This window comes from Coenobita brevimanus, chromosome 49 (assembly GCF_032717465.1).
Source record: "Coenobita brevimanus isolate Jiangsu-jjx chromosome 49, ASM3271746v2, whole genome shotgun sequence".
NCBI lineage: Eukaryota > Metazoa > Arthropoda > Malacostraca > Decapoda > Coenobitidae > Coenobita > Coenobita brevimanus.
This window is the reverse complement of record NC_137002.1, coordinates 8,853,329-8,876,387: the sequence shown is the minus strand read 5'-3', so window position 1 is coordinate 8,876,387 and position 23,059 is coordinate 8,853,329. Positions and strand designations below refer to the sequence as shown.

The 23,059-nt window shown below is 42.2% G+C and overlaps 1 long non-coding RNA gene across 1 annotated transcript in view; it reads left to right on the top strand.

The window, feature by feature from the left end:
- LOC145399527 (uncharacterized) overlaps nt 1–22,392 on the top strand; it is a 71,193-nt gene extending 48,801 nt beyond the window's left edge. The window contains exon 3 of the long non-coding RNA XR_013897311.1: nt 22,298–22,392. This is a non-coding gene — a long non-coding RNA (uncharacterized LOC145399527). The remainder of the gene's footprint in view (nt 1–22,297) is intronic.
- Nucleotides 22,393–23,059: the final 667 nt, after the last annotated feature.

Here is a 23,059-nt window from a genome sequence, read left to right as displayed (position 1 = left end):
GCTCTTTGCAACATTGCGCAAGTTAAATACTTGTCAGATTGCACATTTGCGCTTGTGCAAGGTAGTAAACTGTGGATTGCGCTTGCGCAAGGTCCTTCTTCATTTGCGCTGCCCACCACTGCTTTCCGCTTAACAACATTAAGATAATGGAGTGTAATCACTAAGTAAGGAAATTATTTGTTTCATTCAATATTGTATGTTCTTTGAACAAAATTAGTTTCTCTGGTATGCAATAAAATACTGTAATATCTGAAGAACTTTTAAGAATGTGCATAACATATGCGGTTACTTTTTTTTTTTTTTTTAAGGTGTCTAGATTTTCTTGGGAAATGGTAGTGGTATAGACATTTTTTTAATGCAAACATTTGAACTGCATGCCATACTTTCTTGACAGCTTTACAGTGGTGGTTGATATACTTCCCATTGTCTAGACTGACCGTAGGATACCTGTACATACGAAATACAGTATAAAGAAGCAAGCTAGTCATAGTCTTAATTAAATGAAAGATGAAAGGTGATTGAGCATACCCCCCTGGGGGTAGGGGGGTTTCAAGAGTACTCCCCCAGTATCCCTGCTTGTCGTACGAGGCGACTAAAAGGGTTGGTGGTGGGTTAGTGCCCCGCCCCGTAAAAAGAACTAACTAAAAAAGCGAACAAAGCGCCTCGGACCCGGACGGACCATATGTTGACGACTAAGGAACGGATGAAGGACATTCTTAGGGTGGGAACGTGGAATGTGAGAGGAGTGAATGATGAAGTGAAAGAGAGAGAGATTGTTCAGGTGCTTGAGGATGCAAAAGTGGATATATGTGGATTGACTGAAACTAAATGGTAGGGGTGAAAGGGTGAGAGAATGGGAATATGGTTTAGGTATATGTGCGGGAGTCAATGAAAATGAGAGGGCAAGAGAGGGAGTATGTCTGTTGATAAGCAAGAAGTGGAAGGAGAATATAAGAGAGTATGGAACAGTGGGTGCAAGGATTGTATGGGTGAGGATGAAAGTAGGTATACAAGCGTGGGCGATTGTATGTGTGTATGCTCCGACGGAGGATCGAGTGGCAAGAGTGAAAGATGAGTTTTGGGCGAGTGTAGAAGCGTGTATGGACAAGTTTGAGAGGAGCGAGAGAGTGCTGTTGATTGGAGGCATGAATGGCAAAGTTGGGAATGTACGAGTGGATGGAGTGGTTGGTCAGTGGGGTGTGCCAGCTGACGTAGATGGGAATGGAAGTGTTTTGGTGGACATCTGTGCTTGTAAGGGGTTGGCAATAGCCAACACTTACTTTCGGCATAAGATGATCCACCAGTATACATGGAGAGTAATGAGGAGGATGGATGGTGAACTTGTTGAACGAAAGGCAATGATAGACTACGTGTTTGTGGATGAGCGAATGAGAAGACAAGTGTTGGATGCAAGAGTGTGGAGAGGGTGGGGGAATGGAGTCTCGGACCATCACTTAGTGATGGCCAAGGTAAAGCTGCAAAGAAAGTGGTTGAGGAGACAAAGGGGAAGACAGGAGGAAGCAACTCCTGTGAGAAGAGTGGAGAAATTGCAAGATAGTGAGAAAATGATAGAGTATAAGAGCATAGTGGAAGAAAGACTGGGAAGGTATGAGCTAGAGCAGATGGAAGGGGTGGAAGACGTATGTAAGATATTCACGGAAGAGATAGGCGCAGTGTGTGAGGCGGTTTGTGGAGTGAGGAGGAGATGCAAGGGTGTGCAAGGGACAGCATGGTGGAATGATGAGGTGAAACGAGCTGTGGAACAAAAGAAGGCATATAGTGAATGGTTAGCGAGTAGAGGTAGGGGAGAAGATGAGAGAGAGAAGAGAGAGGTATATGTGAGCAGGAGAAGGGAGGTTAAGAGACTGGTGAAGGAGAGTAAAAAGAAAGTGGATGAGGAGTTTGGGAGGAATCTGAGTGTGAAATGGAGGGAGAGTAAAAAATTGTTTTGGAAGGAGGTAAAGAAAGTAAGGCAGTGTGAAAGGGGAAATAGTAGGGGAGTGAAAGATAGGAATAATGGATTGTTGGTGGAGAAGAGAGAGAAACTGAGGAGATGGAAGGAGCACTTTGAGGATTTGTTGAATGTGGAGAGTGAGAGCAGTGCGAGTATAAGTGATTGGGGCATGGCTGGGAGAAGAAGAGATGAGAGGAGGGAGGAAGAGATCAGTAGGGCGGAAGTAGTGGAAGCAATGAAGAATATTAAGTTAGGAAAGGCCCCAGGAATTGATGGAGTGTGTGGTGAAATGCTTAGGTATGGGGGTGAGATTGTTATGGAGTGGATATGGAAGTTGTGTAGATTGGCTTGGGAAGAGGGAAGGGTTCCAGAGGACTGGAAATCAGGTATAATTGTTCCTTTATACAAAGGAAAAGGAGAGAGAGAAGTATGTGGTAACCATAGGGGTATTTGCCTACTTAGTGTGACTGGTAAAATATATGGTAGAATACACATTGATAGGGTTAGACATATGACAGAGGAGCTAGTTGGAGAAGAACAAGGGAGATTTAGGAAGGGAAAAGGGTGTGTAGATCAGATATTTGTTCTAAGATGTTTAGTGGAGAAGTATCTAGAGAAGGGAAGGAAAGTGTATGCTGCCTTCATGGACTTGGAGAAAGCTTATGACAATAGATAGGCAAGGTATGTGGAAGGTATTAAGAATATATGGAGTGGAGGGGAAATTGTTGAGTGCTGTGAAGAGCATGTACGAGGGAGCTAGGGTTATGGTGCAAGTGGATGGTGAGCTAAGTGAGTTCTTTGATCTCAATGTGGGACTGAAACAGGGTTGTGCGATGTCTCCATGGCTGTTTAATATATACATGGATGGGGTTGTAAAGGAGGTGCAGGGTAGGGCAGTGGATGTGGGGGTGGCTCTAATGAATGAGGGTGAGATTTGGAAGCTTCCGGTGTTGCTGTTTGCTGATGATACAGTACTGTTGAGTGAAGATGAATGAGAGTTGCAAGGTTTGGTGAATGAATTTGGGACTGTGTAGGAGGAGGAATCTGAAAGTTAATGTAAACAAAAGTAAAGTTATGGTGTTTGAGAGGAATGAAGTCACAGAGTGCAGTGAGGTTGGATGGTGAGGATATGGAGAATGTGAGTGCATTCAAGTACTTAGGTAGTGTGATAAGTAAGTATGGAACTTTGGGGGATGAAGTGCGTGAAAGGGTACAGCAGGGAAGGAAGGTTGTTGGTACACTGAAAGCAGTGATGAGAAATAGGGAGGTGAGTATGGAAGTTAAGAAGTCACTGCATGATAGTATTGTGATCCCTACCCTGACGTATGGAAGCGAGGCTTGGACCTTGCAAGAGGGGAACAAGTCAAGAGTGAGAGCAGTGGAAATGAGTTACTTGAGAGGAGCATGTGGAGTGACATGGAGGGACAGGTTGACGAATGAAGAAGTGAAGGAACACTGTGGGGTGGATGTGGATGTGGTTGAGAAGATTAGGAGAAATACACTGAGGTGGTTTGGACATGTGAAGAGAATGGAGAATGAAAGACTGACTAAGAGAGTGTATGTAGGTGAGGTGGAGGGAGGGAGAGGGAGAGGTAGACCGAGGATGAGGTGGAGGAATGGAGTTGAGAGGTATATGAGGGAGGGGGGGGTGAGTTGGGGGGAGGGTAGTCAAATGGTGGGTGACAGAGCGACTTGGAGGCGTTTTGTCTGCGGCCACCCTTTGCGGGATTAGGGCGTCGGGCTATAGATAGATAGATAGATATTAATTCTCCCCTCCCCCCCATGCATGCAGACAGTGAGGCAAGAATGAGAGGGACCTGATGGGTAGGAGTGGAATGGGAATCTGTTGAGAATGTTGAAGAGATGAAATTACTGTATTTAGTGGCATCCATGACACACTTTTTTGTCTTCAATGTACAGTACCTTGAAATATCTCCCTGCACCCTTAAGAGCAGTGGTTAGCTTTGCCTGATTAAAAAAAGACTAATTCAGATAGTTATCTGACTGTCCAGCAGTCATAGGTATTATCTCAAGTAAAGAAAAGATTTCTCTCTGATGTATTAAAAATGATGTGCATAAGTATTTACTCAACAGATTTTTACCTCTAAATCACTCACAAAAGCACTTATGGATTGTTTTCAAAATGATGGATTCGTGGCAGTGCGGCTGAGAGAGCATTAGCTGAAATGGGAAATTTGTGAGAAAATTATGTAAGGAATCTGGTCAACCAACTGGGTAAAAAGCCACACTGGCCCTCATGGACCACAGATGTTCAGAAATGGAAGAATCACTTAGACTTTGGTGAAGATGTGCAAGTGAAGTACTTAACTTGAATGTACTGAGTTAGTGAATTCAGTTTTGCACAAAGCATTATGAGTTTAACCAGTTGCCAGCTATGTTCTGACATAGATAGACTGTTAGCTGAAGAGTGCTGAAAAAATCTAATGTTGAAGCAGTAGAGACTCAAGAGGATTCACATTTAGTGCAGTGGAAGGCTGTGAATTAGGTTTTGTCACTTTGTGTGGCACAAAGGTGGCATACTCGAGTTTGGAAAATTTGGCTCTTGTAAGTGACAAGTCGAGTCACTTACACACTAAGTTTGTGGGTTTAGTGCTTGTGAATTAAGCCTTCATACAAATTAGTGGGTGGTTGACTTTGTCTATAGAGTCTTAATATTAGCAAATATAATTTAGAATATAACATGGATGCAGTATGCAGGAAATAGAGTCAGCCAGTCACTATAATTTTGTATGATGAATTAATGTACATGTATAGAACCCAAATATTTAATCTAATTATAGGTTCTGTATGTGAATGAGTCAACTCATCACAACCTGAGTAGAGTACACCACCTAACGCATAGTTAGAGGCCACACAACATGACAAAGCTTCCTTCACAGCCTTCCATTGTATTAAATATGAAAACTCAAGTCTCCACTCCTCCTTCAGCATTTAAGGACCATGACATAGTCTTCTCAGTGCAGACCCCAACAGCCTACACAGCTCTGAACACACATTTTCGTTTTCATAGTCCCCCCAACCAGCTATTCGAGGCTTTCTTACATAGGTTGGATTAGAGCTGTCCCCAAGTAATATTGGAACATTCTTGGGTAGCATGGAGGCCCCCCCCAACAGTTAATAATCGTTTCGTTTTCGTTTCGTTTTTAAAGGCTCCAACATGCTTGCATGTGTTGGCCTTGGTCACCTAATGGCGGCTCTCCACGCTGCACGATCCATTGCAGCCTCCCTGTTCCGTCCCTTAACCCTAAGGTCACACTTAATGACCTCGTCCCATGTCTTTCTCAGTCTACCCCTCATAACCCCACCCCCAATATTAACACTTCTCACCTTCCTCACCCAATTATCATCCCCCATCCTCTCCACATGTCCAAACCACCTCAATCTACCTCTCCTCATCACAACACCAATACACTTCAGTCCCATCCTACCTCTCAACTCTTCCATTGTAAACCCAGCCCCTCCAGGCCTTGGACGCAGGGACGCACTGCACATCCACCTAATCATTGTCATTTCTGTACGTCTGAGCCAGCGAATGTCTTCCTCCTTCACTGCCCAGGTCTCACTGCCATACAGCATTACACTCCTAACACATGCTGCATACAAAGACCCCTTAGCACGTAGGGAGAGCCGTCTCAATGTCAGGAGAGGCAAGAGCTCCCTGAACTTCTTCCAACCACTTCTCACCCTAGCCACAGAGCTAGCTCCAGCCCCACCTCCAGCACACAACATGTCTCCCAAATAACAAAACTCTTCCACACACTCAAGAGATTCACCAGCAAGTTCAGACAATCTCCACCTGCTGACCCCGGCACGCCGTACACATAAAATCAGCATTATCTCGCAGTCTGCTTCTGATACCACTACATCTCTTATGCACCCATTTATCACACACACCGCACAAGATGGAATTACTTCCCACACCCTTGTGGCAAACTGCACATGGCCACTCTCCCTCGTCTTTGACAGTACCGCCACCAACCCTAGATATCATCACTTTTGTTTTATCTGCATTTACCCTTAAACCCTTTTGTCCCATACCATCTCTCCACTTCCTAAACCTTTCCTCCGCCTCCCTTTCATTCTCTGCAATCAACACCAAATCATCAGCATACAACAACTCCCACGGGAGTCCGTTTCTAAAGTCACGTGAAAGGGCTTCAAGTACCATGATAAACAACATGGGACTCAAGACTGACCCCTGATGCACACCAACATTCACGGAAAACTCATCACTCAAATCTCCATTCACTCTTACCTGGGTGTGAGCACCCACATACATGGCCATAACCACCCTAACCAGGCACTCCTCCAAGCCAAGCTTTCTCATTGCCCACTTCACCACCTCTCTAGGGACTCTGTCAAAGGCCTTTTCCAAATCAACAAAAACAAAATAAAGATCCCTTCTCCTACCAATATATTTTTCCTGAAGCTGTCGAACAATGAATATGGCATCAGTGGTCCCCCTACCTGGCATAAACCCAAACTGCATCTCGTCAATATTCACTCTTTCTCTAATCATACCTTCTAAAACTCTCTCCATTACCTTCATTATCTGATCTAAAAGCTTTATACCTCTATAATTTCCTCTTTCCAGGGCATCACCCTTCCCTTTATACACATTTACAATTACACTCTTCAGCCAATCATCTGGGACAACACACTCATAAATAATCCTATTTATCAGGTCAGTGACTAAACTCACCCCTATATCGCCTGAGGCCTTCAACATTTCGGCAGTCAACCCAGACACACCTGCTGCCTTCCCCACCCTCATCCTGCCTATTGCCTCACTCACAGTAGCAGTATCAATCAAAGGCCAAGGGTCAGACACTGGATCTGCTGGCTCCAAACCTTCCCTGTCCCAGTCAAACTCCTCATTCAACAACCGGTTATAATTCTCTCTCCATGCATCTTTAATATCCTCACTGTTCACCACTACCCTTCCTTCATCATTCTTCACACACACTGCTCACCTATGATATCCCGATTATCCCTCTTCACCTGACCTGCCACCCTAAATATATTTTTCCTTTCCCCATGATTTAGGTTATCAAGTAATTGTCTCTGTGACTCAGACTATGCCCTGTATACCTCTCTCCTAGCCCTACGCTTGGCAGCCAAATATTCCTCTTTGCTACCACCCTTCTTCCATTCCCGGAAAAGCCTTCTTTTCTCCTTAATTGCAGCTTCTACACCCTCATCCCACCACCAAGTTACTCTATGTCTTGGTGGTCCTCTTGTCCAGCCGCATGTTACATCAGTAACTCTCAAGAAATTGTTCTTGAGGGCTCTGTACTGTTCATTAACGCCTCTGTCTACAGCTCCCTGTTCAGCCACCACTCTCCTCAACTCGCTATAGAAGGCATCCCTTACTACTTGGTTTTTCTGCTTCCATATTTTCCTCCTAGGTACATAAGTCCTCTTTTTCATCACTTGTTCTTTAAGCACCATATCACAAATCAATAGTTTGTGCTGCTGCACACACTCCTCACTTCCTTTAACTTTAACATCCCTCACTAACCTCCTATCGGCCCTCCTAACCAGAAAATAATCTATCTGACTGCTATTTCCCCCAGACTCATACGTAATTAACCTACTGTCTCTTTTCCGAAAATATGTGTTGCACACAATCATGTCCGTTGCCTCCCCAAACTCGAGTATCCTTTCCGCTTCTGCATTCCTTAGACCATATACACATCCCCCATGCACTCCTTCATAACCTTGTGCTGCTTCACCTACATGACCATTTAAGTCCCCTCCCAAAATCACTATCTCATCATCCCGCATACCACCCACTACACGTATTAAATCATCCCAAAATCTATCTTTCTCTGATTCATCCAATCCTGCCTGTGGAGCATATGCCGATATAATCACAGCTATCTTCCCAACAGAATTTTCACCACCAATATCCTATCGCTTACTCTCAAAACATTCATACCATATTCCACCCATTTCTCCGCAACCATCACACCAACACCTCCATATCCATCTGTCCCCCCCTGCCAAAACAACTTATAGCAACAGTCCTTCCCAACAATCTTTCTGGCTGATCCACCCCTGTACCGGACTTCCTGCAAACATGCCACATCCACCCACCACCTACTGAATGCCTCAACGACTTCCCCTGCTCTTCCCCTCAAACTTCCCACATTCCATGAACCCACCCTCATCCCCATGGGTGATTTACTGTCCTCAGGCTTGCTTTGAAACCTTTTTTGTTTTGTCATCTTCAGTATTAATAAATGGGGACAGACACAGCACAGGTCCCACTCACTGCACAATCCCAGGTCCAGGCAATGGATCTGGGACCCCTAACCCACCAGCTTACCAGTGGCTGTGGTAGTGGCCTCGAGGCACCCTGCCAGGACAGCTGCAGGGACACCCTCCAAGCGCGTCTTGGCATTGCAACTATCCCGCCATTATACACCCACTGATAGGGCAGCCTCCTGGGGCGCTACTCCCAGGTTCGGGCCACTCTCTATTGGGCGGAAGCGGCAGCCTGGGAACCGTAATGCCCTGTACCCTCTAGCACAGGCCCGAGCCCCATCTCGCCCTGGACCCATGATCTATGCCGGCGGAACCCCCACCACGCCTCCCCCCAGAAGTCCGCCACTAGGTAGCGGGGGCAAAGTTTTCTGGCTGCATGCCCTTGCTGGCGCCAACCCCTGTAACGTAGTGGGATACGTTGTGTGAAATGTAAAGTGCATGTGGTGTAGTGCATAGATAGTTAGAGGAAATGTTTGGGAGAGTATGCTGGTCTACTCTATATGTTACTGTCACACTGAAAAGGTCAGCAAAGGGGGATGGTTAGATAGCTAGTGAAACAGGAGCTCCAGCTCTCCCTATCACCAGCATTCCCATTCCCCTCGGGAGTACTACCCTGTTCGGCCCGTGCTACGGCCTCCTCCTACTAATAATGTAATAAATTAAATACTTGTACTGTCATAAGAGCTTTGTCACTTTGATTTATTGAATAAAGACAACTGTAGTAACTCCCAATTGGCTGGCAGCATCAACAGACGCCATTCACTACCAGTGCCGTTGTCGTCAATGTAGCACGCATATCATTTTTTACATGTGAAATATTTTGCGAAGAGAACGGTGGTCCCTGGCATGTTTACATGAACCTTCCCAACCATCCCAAGCAGTCAGCCGGTCAGTACTGTACTTGTACAGTACCAGCCGCATCCGGACATACGTCCTTTTATATCGAAACAGCCCAGAAATAGAAACATACCCCTCTATTCCCATGCATAGTATACTATCCTTACCATATTTGCATATATACGCTTCCGTATACAAAATAAACAAAATTTCCAAAAAAAATATACTGTATTAATTCTCAAATTTGATGCAGTATAATGCACTGAATGTCATAATACATCATTCTATTTATTTACATCCATTTTAGCAGCATATAAGGTGTTTAGGTGGCAAAAATAACTATACATTGTCAGTAATTTTACCTTCATTTTGTTTATTTTACCAGCAAGAAGCAGTAATTTCATTAATTTTTTGATGAATCATAACGAACCATAAGGTGGGTTTAGGAGGCTAAAAACCTCATTGGCAGGTGTGCCAGACATTTATGTTCGATCGTTCTATCTGTCTATTGCCAGACACCTCAGTCGCGTTCGGGGTGGCCACAAACAAATCACCTCCACGTCGCCCTGTCCCCTGCCATTTCACTGCCCTGCTCCCAACTCACACCCCCCTCATATACCTCTCCATTCCATCCCTCCATCTCATCCTCGGCCTCCCCCTCCCTCTCCCCCCTTCCACCTCACTCACATACACTCGCTTCGTCAGTCTTTCACCCTCCATCCTCTCCACATGGCCAAACCACCTCAGTGTATTCCTCCTAACGCTTCCTGTCACATCCACATCCATGCCACAACACTCCATTATATCCTCATTTGTCAGCCTGCCTCTCCATGTGACTCCACAGGCTCCTCTTAACTCATTTTCACTGCTCTCACTCTTGACATGTGTCCTTCCAACAATGTCCAAGCTTCACTTCCATACGTTAGAGTTGGTATCACAATACTGTCATATAGTAACTTTTTCACTTCCATGCTCACTTCCCTGTTTCTTATCACTGCTTTCAATGAACCAGCAACCTTTCTTCCCTGCTGTACCCTTTCAAGCACTTCACCCTCCAAACCTCCATCCTTACTCATCACACTACCCAAGTACTTAAATGTACTCACATATTCCAGTTCCTCACCATCCAACCTCGCTGTACATTCACGGACTTCACCTCTCTCATAGACCATCATTTTACTCTTCCGTACATTCACCTTTAGATTCCGTTTCTTACACACTCTTTCAGACTCATCCACCAAGCCTTGCAGCTCCCCTTCGTCTTCACTCAGCAACACAGTATCATCTGCAAACAACAGCACAGGGAGTTTCCAAACACTACCCTCTCTCACCAGGGCCACTCCAACATCCACTACCCTACCTTGTACCTCTTTTATTACCCCATCCATGTACAGGTTGAACAACCATGGAGACTTGACACATCTCTGTTTCATCCCAACCTTCAAAGAGAAAAATTCACTTAGTTCACCATCCACACGCTCTGTAGCCTTAGCACCATCATACATACTCATCACAGCATTGAACAACTTCCCATCTACTCCATATATTTGTAATACTTTCCACAATCCTTGTCTATCCACCCTGTCATATGCTTTCTCCAAATCCATGAAAGCCGCATACAACTTCTTTCCCTTCTCTAGAAACTTTTCCACTAAAGATCTAAGAATGAATATCTGATCTACACGACCTCTTCCCTTCCTAAAGCCTCTCTGTTCTTCTCCAACTAATTCCTCTGTTCTTTCTCTAACTCTGCCAATAAGTATCCTACCATACACCTTTCCTATTATACTAAGAAGACAATGCCCCTATGATTATCACACACTTCTTTTTTCCCCATTTTCCTTTGTACAAGGGAATAATTATCCCTGACTTTTAATCCTCCGGGACTCTACCTTCCTCCCAGGCCAATCTACATATCTTCCACATCCATTCTACTACTATCTCTCCCCCATGCTTCAGCATTTCACCACACCTTTTCTTATCACTGCTTTCAAGGAACCAGCAACCTTTCTTCCCTGCAGTACCCTTTCTATGAACTTTATGAAATAGGAGTCCAGAAGTACATCCCAAAGCACAAAGAAGCAGAAAAGAAAGTAAAGAAATGGTTCAATACAGAATGTAAAAAATCAGAAGAAAAAAGAGATTTGTTGTGGAATAGATACAGAAGACACAATAGTGAAAGGGCATATAATAATTACAAACAGGCAGGAAACGATTATACAAGAAAGAGGAGGGAAGCCCAAAAACAGTTTGAGGAGGATATCATAAATAAAAGTAGTGATCAACTGAAGCTATTTTACAGCTACATCAGAAGCAAAACCAAAGTAAAAGATAAAATACAATCCATTACGGACGACGGAATCACCTATACACAAGAGAAGGATATTTTTGAAGCACTAAACAAGAAATTCCAATCAGTTTTTACACAGGAAAAAAATTTTGAGTGGGATTATGTGGAACATGCATGCCCACACACACTACCAGATATACAAACATCAGAAAAAGTAATACAGGAGGAGCTAAATAAATTAGACAAAGGAAAAGCAAATGGTCCTGATGAAATTTCATGTTGGGTACTATGTGAATGTGCAAAGGAGTTAAGTAAACCATTATTTTTAATTTTCAAGAAATCCTTGAGTCAAGGTAAACTACCTGAGATTTGGAAGAAAGCAAACGTTGTTCCCTTACTCAAGAAAGGGAATAGACAAAATCCACTCAACTACTGACCAGTATCACAAACCAGTGTTGTAAGCAAGGTATTAGAAAAGCTTATAAGAAAAGCTTGGGTAAATCATTTGGAAGAACACAATATGATAACAGAAAGACAGTTTGGTTTCAGAATAGGAAAATCATGTGTTACTAGTCTGTTGAGCTACTATGACAGAGTAACAGACACATTACAGGAAAGAGAAGGATGGGTGGACAGTATCTATTTAGATTTCAAGAAAGCATTTGACACAGTACCACACAAAAGACTTTTATGGAAACTGTACCATCAAGGAGGAATTAGAGGCAAACTGTATTGTTGGATGCAAGATTTTCTCATATAAGAGAAATGAGAACAGGACTAAGGGGAAATTACTCATCATGGAAAGAAGTGACTAGTGGAGTACCACAGGATTCAGTGCTGGCACCAATCATGTTTTTAGTGTATATAAATGATATAGACAATGACACTGGAAATGAAAGCTATTTAAATATGTTTGCAGATGATGCAAAAATACAAAGGAGAATTACTAACACAGACTTGTAAAGAGCTACAAGAAGAATTTAATATATAAACTTCATGAATGGAGTAATACATAGCAAATGGAATTCAGTGTGGAGAAGTGTCATATAATCAAGTTTGGTAAAAGTGGAAAAAGACCTGATTGGGATTATACGTTAGGAAATAAAACCCTACACACATCAGAAAGAGAGAAGGACCTAGGTGTGATTATCAATAACAGACTATCTCCGGCTGACCACATCAGTGAGAAGGTACGGAACATTGTATACACTGCTTGCAAATATGAGAATAGCATTCACATACATAAATGAAGACATACTAAGAAAGGTAATAACATCATTCATCAGACCAACCCTGGAGTATGCATCAGTAGTCTGGAGTCCTCATCTCAAAAAACACATAGACAAGATTGAAAAAGTTCAAAGGGCCGCTACAAGATGGGTACCAAGCTTAAGGTATCTAAGCTACGAAGAAACACTAAATAAACTGAATCTACCAACACTACAGGAGAGAAGGAAAAGAGGTGACATCTATCTATCTATCTATTGCCAGACGCCTCAATCCCGTTTGGGGTGGCCACAAACAAATCGCCTCCAAGTCGCCCTGTCCCCCGCCATTTCACTGCCCTGCTCCCAACTCACACCCCCCTCTCTCATATACCTCTCCACCCCATCCCTCCATCTCATCCTCGGTCTCCCCCTCCCTCTTCCACCCTCCACCTCACTCACATACACTCTCTTCGTCAATCTTTCACCCTCCATCCTCTCCACGTGGCCAAACCACCTCAGTGTGTTCCTCACAACGCTTCCTATCACATCCACATCCACACCACAACGCTCCTTTATATCCTCATTTGTCAGCCTGTCTCTCCACGTGACTCCACAGGCTCCTCTTAAATAACTCATTTCCACTGCTCTCACTCTTGACTTGTGTCCTTCCAACAATGTCCAAGCTTCACTTCCGTACGTTAGAGTTGGTATCACAATACTGTCATGTAGTAACTTTTTTACTTCCATGCTCACTTCCCTGTTTCTTATCACTGCTTTTAAGGAACCAGCAACCTTTCTTCCCTGCTGTACCCTTTCAAGCACTTCACCCTCCAAACCTCCATCCTTACTCATCACACTACCCAAATACTTAAACGTACTCACATTTTCCAATTCCTCACCATCCAACCTCGCTGTACATTCACTGACTTCACCTCTCTCAAAGACCATCAATTTACTCTTCCCTACATTCACCTTTAGGTTCCGTTTCTTACACACTCTCTCAAACTCATCCACCAAGCCTTGCAGCTCCCCTTCGTCTTCACTCAACAACACAGTATCATCTGCAAACAACAGTACAGGGAGTTTCCAAACACTATCCTCTCTCACCAGGGCCACTCCAACATCCACTACCCTACCTTGTACCTCTTTTATTACCCCATCCATGTACAGATTGAACAACCATGGAGACATGACACATCCCTGTTTCAAACCAACTTTCACAGAGAAAAATTCACTTAGTTCACCATCCACACGCACTGCAGCCTTCGCACCATCGTACATACTCTTCACAGCATTCAACAACTTCCCATCTACTCCATATATTCTTAACACTTTCCACAATCCTTGTCTATCCACCCTGTCATATGCTTTCTCCAAATCCATGAAAGCCACATACAACTTCTTTCCCTTCTCTAGAAACTTTTCCACTAAAGATCTAAGAATGAATATCTGATCTACACAACCTCTTCCCTTCCTAAAGCCTCCCTGTTCTTCTCCAACTAATTTCTCTGTTCTTTCTCTAACTCTGTCTATAAGTAACCTACCATACACTTTTCCTATTATACTAAGAAGACAAATGCCCCTATGATTACCACACACTTCTTTTTCCCCTTTTCCTTTGTACAAGGGAATAATTATACCTGACTTCCAATCCTCCGGGACTCTACCTTCCTCCCAGGCCAATCTGCACATCTTCCACATCCATTCTACTACTATCTCTCCCCCATGCTTCAGCATTTCACCACACACTCCATCAATTCCTGGGGCTTTCCCCGATTTAACTTTCTTCATTGCTTCCACAACTTCCATCCTACTGATTTCTTCCTGTCTTCTCACCTCCCTCCTTCTCCCAGCCATTCCCCAGCCACTTATACTCGCATTACTTCCATCCTCCACGTTCAACAATTCCTTAAAGTGTTCTCTCCATCTGCATGATTATGCTATGTAAATGCATATCAGGGAAGGAGAAAATAGACATAAATGATTACTTGACCAATGGGGAAGCATCAGCAAGAGGACACTGCAAAAAACTGCATAAGAAGAGAGGTGATAAAGTCATAAGGAAATTTAGTTTCCCAAATAGAGCAATTGATCAGTGGAATGCACTGCCAAATGAAATAGTGTGTGCCAAAACAATTCACAGTTTTAAGGATATGTACGATAAATATGGTTTAAGACACGGGACAGTACAAGCTTGACTCATTCCTGTAAAGATACAATTAGGTAAGAACTCACTCCATCAATTCCTGGGGCTTTCCCCAATTTAACTTTCTTCATTGCTTTCACAACTTCTATCCTACTGATTTCTTCCTGTCTTCCCACCTTCCTCCTTCTCCCAGCCATTCCCCAGCCAGTTATACTCACATTACTTCCATCCTCTATGTTCAACAATTCCTTAAAGTGTTCTCTCCATCTGCTCACTTTTTCTCCCTTCTGCACTAGTAATCTACCGTTTTTATCTTTCACTCCCCTGCTAAGTTCACTTCCACCCCGTCTTACTCTCTTCACCTCTTTCCAGAACATTTTCTTACAGTCCCTCCACTTTACACTCAAATTCCTTCCAAATTCCTCATCCACTCTCTTCTTACTCTCTCTTACTAATCTTTTCACCTCTCTCTTCCTTTCTACATATAAGTCTGTCTTCCACCTCTCTACTTCTTCCACGCCCCTATTTCTCACCCATTCATTGTATGCTTTCTTCTTTTGTGCCACAGCCTGTCTCACCTCTTCATTCCACCACGCTGTTCCTTTCACCCCCCTCCGTCTTCTCTTCATCCCATGCACCACATCACATGCTGTACATATTTCTTCTGTGAATATCCTGCACACACCTTCCACGTCCTCCATCTGCTCCAATTCATATTTGCCCAATCGTTCCTCCACTTCTCTCTTATATTCTGCCTTTTTCTCATCCTCTTGTATCCTTTCCACTCTCCTTGCAAATACTCCTTCTTCCTGTCCTTCCCTTCTTCTGTTTCTCCATCTTTTATTTGGATCTTGATTCTGGCCACCACCAAGTAGTGGTCAGAAAGTCCACTCCCCCAACCTCTATATGCTCTTGCATCCATTACACATCTTCGCATCCTTTCATCCACACACACATAATCAATCATTGCCTTCCTTTCATTCAGTTCACCACCCACCCTTCTCATCACTCGTCATGTATACCTGTGGATCATTTTATGCCTGAGGAGGGTATTGGCTATCACCAAAAAAGTTGATTTTTCAAAATTCAAAAATTGGCCCCAGGGCCAGCTTGGGGGGGGGGGGACATACTGTATATTATCTCTCGGCAATTAACCCGTCGCGTGTCAGTGTTGTTTTAAAACAATCTGACATAATTCTGCGGCCAATGCCAGTGCCCTTTTAAAACGGTTTAAAATAAAAAAACTCCACTGTGACTGCATTTTTCAAGATTCACAGATAAAAATTGGCAGGCATGTTAGGTAACTGTTCCTCTACCATCCCCCAGGCTGTCAAGGCCATACACCCACTCGCTTCCCCCCTCACGCTTTCTCTGCCTCACTCTGTCTGTGTGCCTCACCCAGTGCTGTACATAGTGAAGGCATTTTGTAAATATTTTCATGTAAGTTGTAAATACCTTCTTGTAAGTGTCAGGACTGTATGTAATGAAGTCAGGTTGTACCTGTCTTCAAGTAAGTGTAAGATAATGCATTCACAGTGAGAAAGACACACAAATTGTGATAGATGCTGAAGTAATAAGTAATCAGAAAAGTGTACTGAACATTGCTATACCTTCCCAGCATAAATACCTGAGTATACCTTACATAGAAAACGGCTTTCTCACGTACATGGTAAGCTTGAGAGAGCGGCTATACCTGTACACGAGTATGAGGGACTCAACAAAACTCATTTCTGAGCCTCGGTGAGCATTTTATTGGCGAAATTCGTTGTTTCTACATCAAAATCTATCATTTTAGCCAAAAAAAAAAGGTCGAAAAATGGCCGGCACTTGGGTGACCCATAGGGCCAAAAATAGCCGACACGCTGTGGGTTAAAGGGTTGACTGATGTTCTGTCAGTGACATATCAGTTTCCTTGTTAACTTATGAATAGAATCAGACAGATGGAAGCATGGTACCAGTACTTTTAGAATAAAATGCTATAGACTTGCATTGCACTTGATTTTTTAGTGGTTTGTAATTCTGTGTTATCAGTGAAGGATGTACACCCTCCCACACTTCCGTGTGTTTTAAACCCCGTGTTGGTTGACTCACGTTTAGAACCGCAGTGGTGAGGGAGAAAGGACAGTCCAGGGAATTTCAAGACAATACATTCAGTGGTAGGTAGGGAGGATGACAGGGTTTGGTGCTTGAGGAGTGTAAGCAGACTAGCTGAATCGGAAAAACAAAGGATTTGCCTGCACCAAAATACTTAAAACACCCAGGAAAACTTAAGAAAATGCATATGGTATAAAATTTATTTTACCAGTTATTAACAGAGCAGGTTAATCCAGCACAAAATAAACTATGCATACACACACACACACACACACACACACACACACACACACACACACGGAAAATAATCACATCTTTTATTTGCCATGCACATGGAAGTAATAAGTTTCTTGACCATTGTTTTCAAGACTTTGATGATATTTATGCCATTTTTGGAAAAACTACATTAAATTGATGTTACAAAATGCAAGATGGCAATAGCGTGGTGAGGTGACATGATGTTGGAATTTCAGCTTGTGTACATTTAGGTGGTATCAAGTGACGTTACTTCAAACAGTACCAGCCCCTATACACTGCTGACATAAGGATAACTTGTAGAGAGCCAACACCTCAGTTTGTCAAGTGTTACCAGTTTGTAAGTTACTAATCTCACAAAGAATAATGTATAAGCAGACAGAAACAACTTATAATTAAAGTACAGTATAACATAATATGCATTATTTTTACCCTTGCATTTTTTTCCTGGCCAAAGAAACACAATGGAAAGATAACTTGTTGCATGTGGAGTACTAAAATGCCGCTCAAGGGAGGACAAGTTTCTGACACAGTTATTGCTCCAGCAAAGATTTACCTTGTAAAATATACAAAGAAAATAAACTGCAGATTATTCAAACTGCTTTTTATTTATTTGTTTTGTAACAAATCAACATTTATACATAAAAACATGAAAAACATACATTGCCCACAGGAAGTGGTTTGGTATCAATGGCACCCCACCTGATTCGGATAGCAACCAGTGACAACTGGTCTGTATACAGCCATTCATCTACTGTAGTAAAGTATAATATAAAGTTTTAATATTCAAGGCATTGATTAGCTTAATTGAAATTATCTACAAGCCCACACACACACACACACACACACACACACACAGTCATTTGACAATCATGCTGATAACGATAAACATCAAAGTATAATGACGGGGATCTGCTTTAGGAAAGATTGAGGTGGCTGAAACTAGTAATAAAAAGTGATTGTGCTTAAAACATAGCTGAGGTGCAAGAATAAAAGTTAAGCATCATACTTGGGAAATTATAATACCCATTTCTGAAGAATGACCATTATGTAAGATTCAACCAAAGAATAACAGACATTAATAATGTTCACAGCTGATAATGTTTCAGTGTTAGAAATGAGATAACGCTTAATAGATCTGGTCAAGTAGTTCAGTCAACCGCAGGCAAGCTGTTGCCCGTGCAGCGCAGACCTCTACAGTGAGCTGATGTTCCCTTATGGTGGTCAGCGCATTGCAGTGGCAAAGAGCTGGGAAAAGTGTGGAGGCCTGGTTATTGGGTGGATGCTGCATTTGCATCTCTTCACTTAGTTAACAGTGGCAGCATAGTAGTCTTCACATCATCCCATTATAGTATTTGATTATATGAGGCGTCTAGCGGCAGAGTGACTTATGGTCCAAAAATGGCCGAGTGAGTTATTCCCACCAATATGTAGGTGGAACCTTCTAGGTCCTCCATGTATAAAGCTACATACAAAAAGGACCCTTATGGCTGACTGGCAGATGGGCAAGCATCGCGTGTTTTAAGTCCTGAAAACCCATAGATGAAGTCTGCTCCCACATGGCGGAAGGATGTATGCACCATGAGTGGCTAGCCATTGGGAGGCCGCATCTCAGTACTGGCCCCCAGCCTCAGCCAGTCTCCCATCAGTGTCTCCCTAAACCTCGCTTGTGGTTGATGGGCTGCACTCTTGCAATAATTTTTTTTTTTTTTACCAAGTAAACCTGGGTTTTTTGTTTTTCATTTTTTTTGTTAAATTATATTTACTGTTATTCCTTTTTATTCCAGCAGTTTTACCTCTGTGTACTCTCAAACCTCGATTTAAGGAACTAAATGGGGAATCAACATGTCCCTTACTTGAAAATGTCCATTGTTTTACCACATATAAAGACAATCTTATTATGAAATGCAATGACTGTTTCACTTATCTTACTTATTTGTATGATTATGAATATTATTTTACAGGTACTGTATAAAGAAACATTATGTGTATAACCTAGACATTATGTATCATTTTTGAATGGTCTTGTCCATTTGTTAGGTAAAATATGGAGTCTCTTAAAACCGAAATCCCTTAAATGGAGGTCCCTTAAATCGAGGTTTGAGTGTAAATCTGTTTGTCATGCAATTACTCATAGATATACGGTAATATAACGAAGGATTGAGCAAGCTTTTATTATATTTTGCATACATAAAAAAGTGGAAATACAGTACATGATTCAGAAAGCAAGCTTTCATCAGCCAGCTACACTTGTTTCACATGCTTTCTATTTTCAGTTCATCTTATTGTTTTTATTCTTAGTATTAGGAATACATCTATCTGTCTATCTATCTATAGCCAGACGCCATAATCCCATAAGGGGTGGCCATTTGACTATGAGTTATTTGTTTTACAGGGAGGGGCACTAACCCTCCACCAACCCACTTGCTGACACGTAAGGAGCACTTATGGTTTGGTTATATGGTTACCACCCAGCATTGTAAATGGTTTCTTGGCTTACAGGAAACCATTTGGCTTGTCACTCAATGTTAAGCCACCTGTAATGGAAAGAAAAGCAATAAGAAGTGACAGGAAAGATGGGAGAAATAGGAAGAGAGGAGGGCAGGCACAGAAAAAAAAAAGATAAATGGCAAGGTAGAAGTAGGCAGCACTACATCAAGTGAGTGGATGATGGTCGTCACCACCTACCACTATTAGGAATACAACTGTACATAATTAAAAACCACAAGTAATTGATAAAAAAATAACAAAGAATGTAAACAAACCAAGAAGAAATTCAGTGGTTAAAAAAAAAAAAAAATGTTTTCTTGCATGGTCTAAATTTGGTTTAAACCATTGGATTAAAGTAGCCAACCCTGTATGTGTGTGTTCACAGGCATGTGAGTGTGTATTGTATTCATGTCTGTGCATGTGTGTGTAGGTGTATTTGTTTATGTGTTTGAGTATGCACACATGCATGTGTATGTGTGCTTATGTCAGTATGTGCATATGCATTCATAGATTTGTGTGTGTGTGTGTGTGTGTGTGTGTGTGTGTAATTCACCGGGTCGGTCAGGATCACTTGATGGTCGTGATGGTCAGCTTTTACCCTCCCGGAAGGGAGCTGAGAGCTCATATAGTCCGATCTAAGGGCAAGGCTGTGACCTTCACACACACACACACACACACACACACACACACACACACACACGTCCCCTTGCTCAAGGGGGACAGTAACCACCCACTTCGTCAGTGAAACTTTTCGCAACCTGAGCGAGGCGCGAACTCCCGTCCACCAGTTGGCAAGCGGGAACGTTACCACTGCACCAGCGAGTGGTGTGTGTGTGTGTGTGTGTGTGTGTGTGTGTGTGTGTGTGTGTGTGTGTGTGTGTGTGTGTGGAGTTTATGTTTTGCCGCAGTAACATGTTTTGTTGTAAATTACTAAAATAAAGTGTAAGTATGTTATGCTGTACATTATAGATTTCTCTTAACTGTTCCATGGTGTTCTAGGTATTTTGGTGTAAGCAGGTTCTTCATTTTACCAAATTGACTAGGCTATTTACACTCCTAAGCACCAAACCCCATTATCCTCCCTACCTCCTACGACCTGCATCGTCCTGAATTCCTCTGACTGCCCTTTCTCCCTCACCACAACTGGCTTGAAACATGAGTCGACCAACTCAGGGTTAGTACCCACAAATAGATGGAATTTACAGTTCTGCATGTACCAGGTGAAACAAGCAATTGATTTGAGGATAAAGGGATTTATGGACCTATATTTTTTCTTTAACAAATGACATCGGATTTATTTTGGTACATTGGTGCAGTTTAAAATTGATTTAGAAAATATAGATATTTATACACCAGTGTATGTTAACATTACTTTGTTGGTGGTGTCATCAGTTTCCATATCAATTCCAACAAAGGAAATCACAGAGGATGTAAACAGTGCTGAGATGGCAGGAAGGGACTTCTTGTAAAGAAATAAGGGTTGTATTGTACGAGTTTCTCTAGTATTATACGCTTTTCTTTAAAAATACGCATCAGTGACTGATGAACAGTACTGAATAAAGATTTTAAAACTTGAGTGTATCTTTAAATGTAAATGACTCATATCAAGGAAATCTTCCTGTGTTGGTAGTTAAGTGATAAGAACTTTTTCCTCATAATCTATCATTTGCCAGATGCCTCAGTCTCATAAGGGGTGGCCACAAACAAATCACCTCCATGTTGCCTTGTCCCCCTCCATTTTACTACCCTCCCCCCAGCTCACACCTCCCTCTCTCATATACTTCTCTGTTCCTTCCCTCCATCTCATCCTCGGCCTCCCCCTCTTTCTACCTCCCTCAACTTCACTCACACTCTCCTCATTAGTCTCTCGCTTTCCATCCTCTCCACATGGCCAAACCACCTCAGTGTATTTTTCCTAACACTTTCTATCACATCCACATCATATTTACCATTCCAGAATGATGGTGTGTCCATCACAGTCCATTGTCCAACATCTTAGAAGCTGCTAAATATGCTACTATACTGCAAGAGCCCTTTTGGGATAAATTTAGTTAATAGAATAGAAAATATTCATGAATCAGAAGATATTGCTGATTCAAGAACAAAAAGAGATGGTTAGTAGTGTTAATTCAACAATAAGGAGTAAGATGAGAGAAAATGGTTCTCTAAATGCACAAATAAATTGGCAGTAATCACCATAAAGAGCACTAAAACCTGCAGTGAAATGGATTATAATTTTTTTTCCTCACTTGGGCAATTCAGACCATAGATATGTAAGAAATCTCATTGGGGTGTATGAAATAGCCGCAGATATGCAACCATGTACTGTTTATGAGTTTTGTGTTTGAAAAACTTGTGTTGGAGGAGGTTTAACTAATTATCAAGACAAGGCAGGGAAAGTTAAGAACAAACACAGGTATGTTTTCATAATAGTTATTATCTTAACCACCACTCCCCATCAGTTTTAGTTGGTTTCATCTACTAGAACTGGACCATTCTCACAATTCAGCTGCAGTATTAGGTCATGATGGCATGAATATGATGAACCACAGTTATGTAGTAAGAATATCATTTTAGTTGCTAGTCAAATTTATCTTCTAGTCTGACTGCACTTGCCCATGAGATAAGCTGTAAAGGGGCTACAGATTTTTGTTAGGTGTTAACAAACCAGTTATGGTGCAATAGTATTTGTCCACTGGGCAAAATATAGAGTTAACTGTGTTGGGTTTCAGGTGAATGGTGAGGTTGCACCTGAAGAGTTGATGGCTAATGTACAAGGCAGCCAGCATTTGGTGCATCAGAGGAGCTGATGTTGACTCTGCTGACATTAGCTGTAAGGTAATGGTTGTGGCATGACACAAATCTTCATAGTGTCCCTACTGGCTGTGTGTGCATGAAATGCAGTTAAGTGTTATTAGGTTCACAGAGATACTAGTCTAATGGTAGCTCTTGTTCCAGGTCCGCAAGTGAAATCAGATCATTGAAGATGACAGCTCAAGTATTACGTACTTCATGTAGCCAGGAATGAGGTCACACCGTGTGTTGTCTGACCACATCCTACATGAAGCACCAAGATCAACAGTTTGTTGGTTATACTGTCATGGAGCTTCCTGAGTAGTAAATGCTAGGGTTAGCCAAGAATGAGGTCACATTTTGTGTAGTCTTAAGCAGATCCTTCAAGAAATACCTAGATCAGCAGTTTGTGGGCTATGCTCGTATGTTTTTGCTCTCAGTGTTAAAAAAAAAAAAAAAAAAAAATGGATAATTTGATGTGTGGCAAGTGAAACCCAGATCATGTAACTTACATTATCCTTTGTACCTAGGCTTCTACAAGTGTTGTGTGTAGAAACTAAGGGCAGCTATTATAATGAGAAACAATGGTATTAAGTCATTATATTGACAGTATGATTCCATAGTAATGACCTGTGTAGTCAAATTAATGGCTCTGTAATAGTTATCTATACATTAACAGTTACTGTTCAGTTGTAATGACC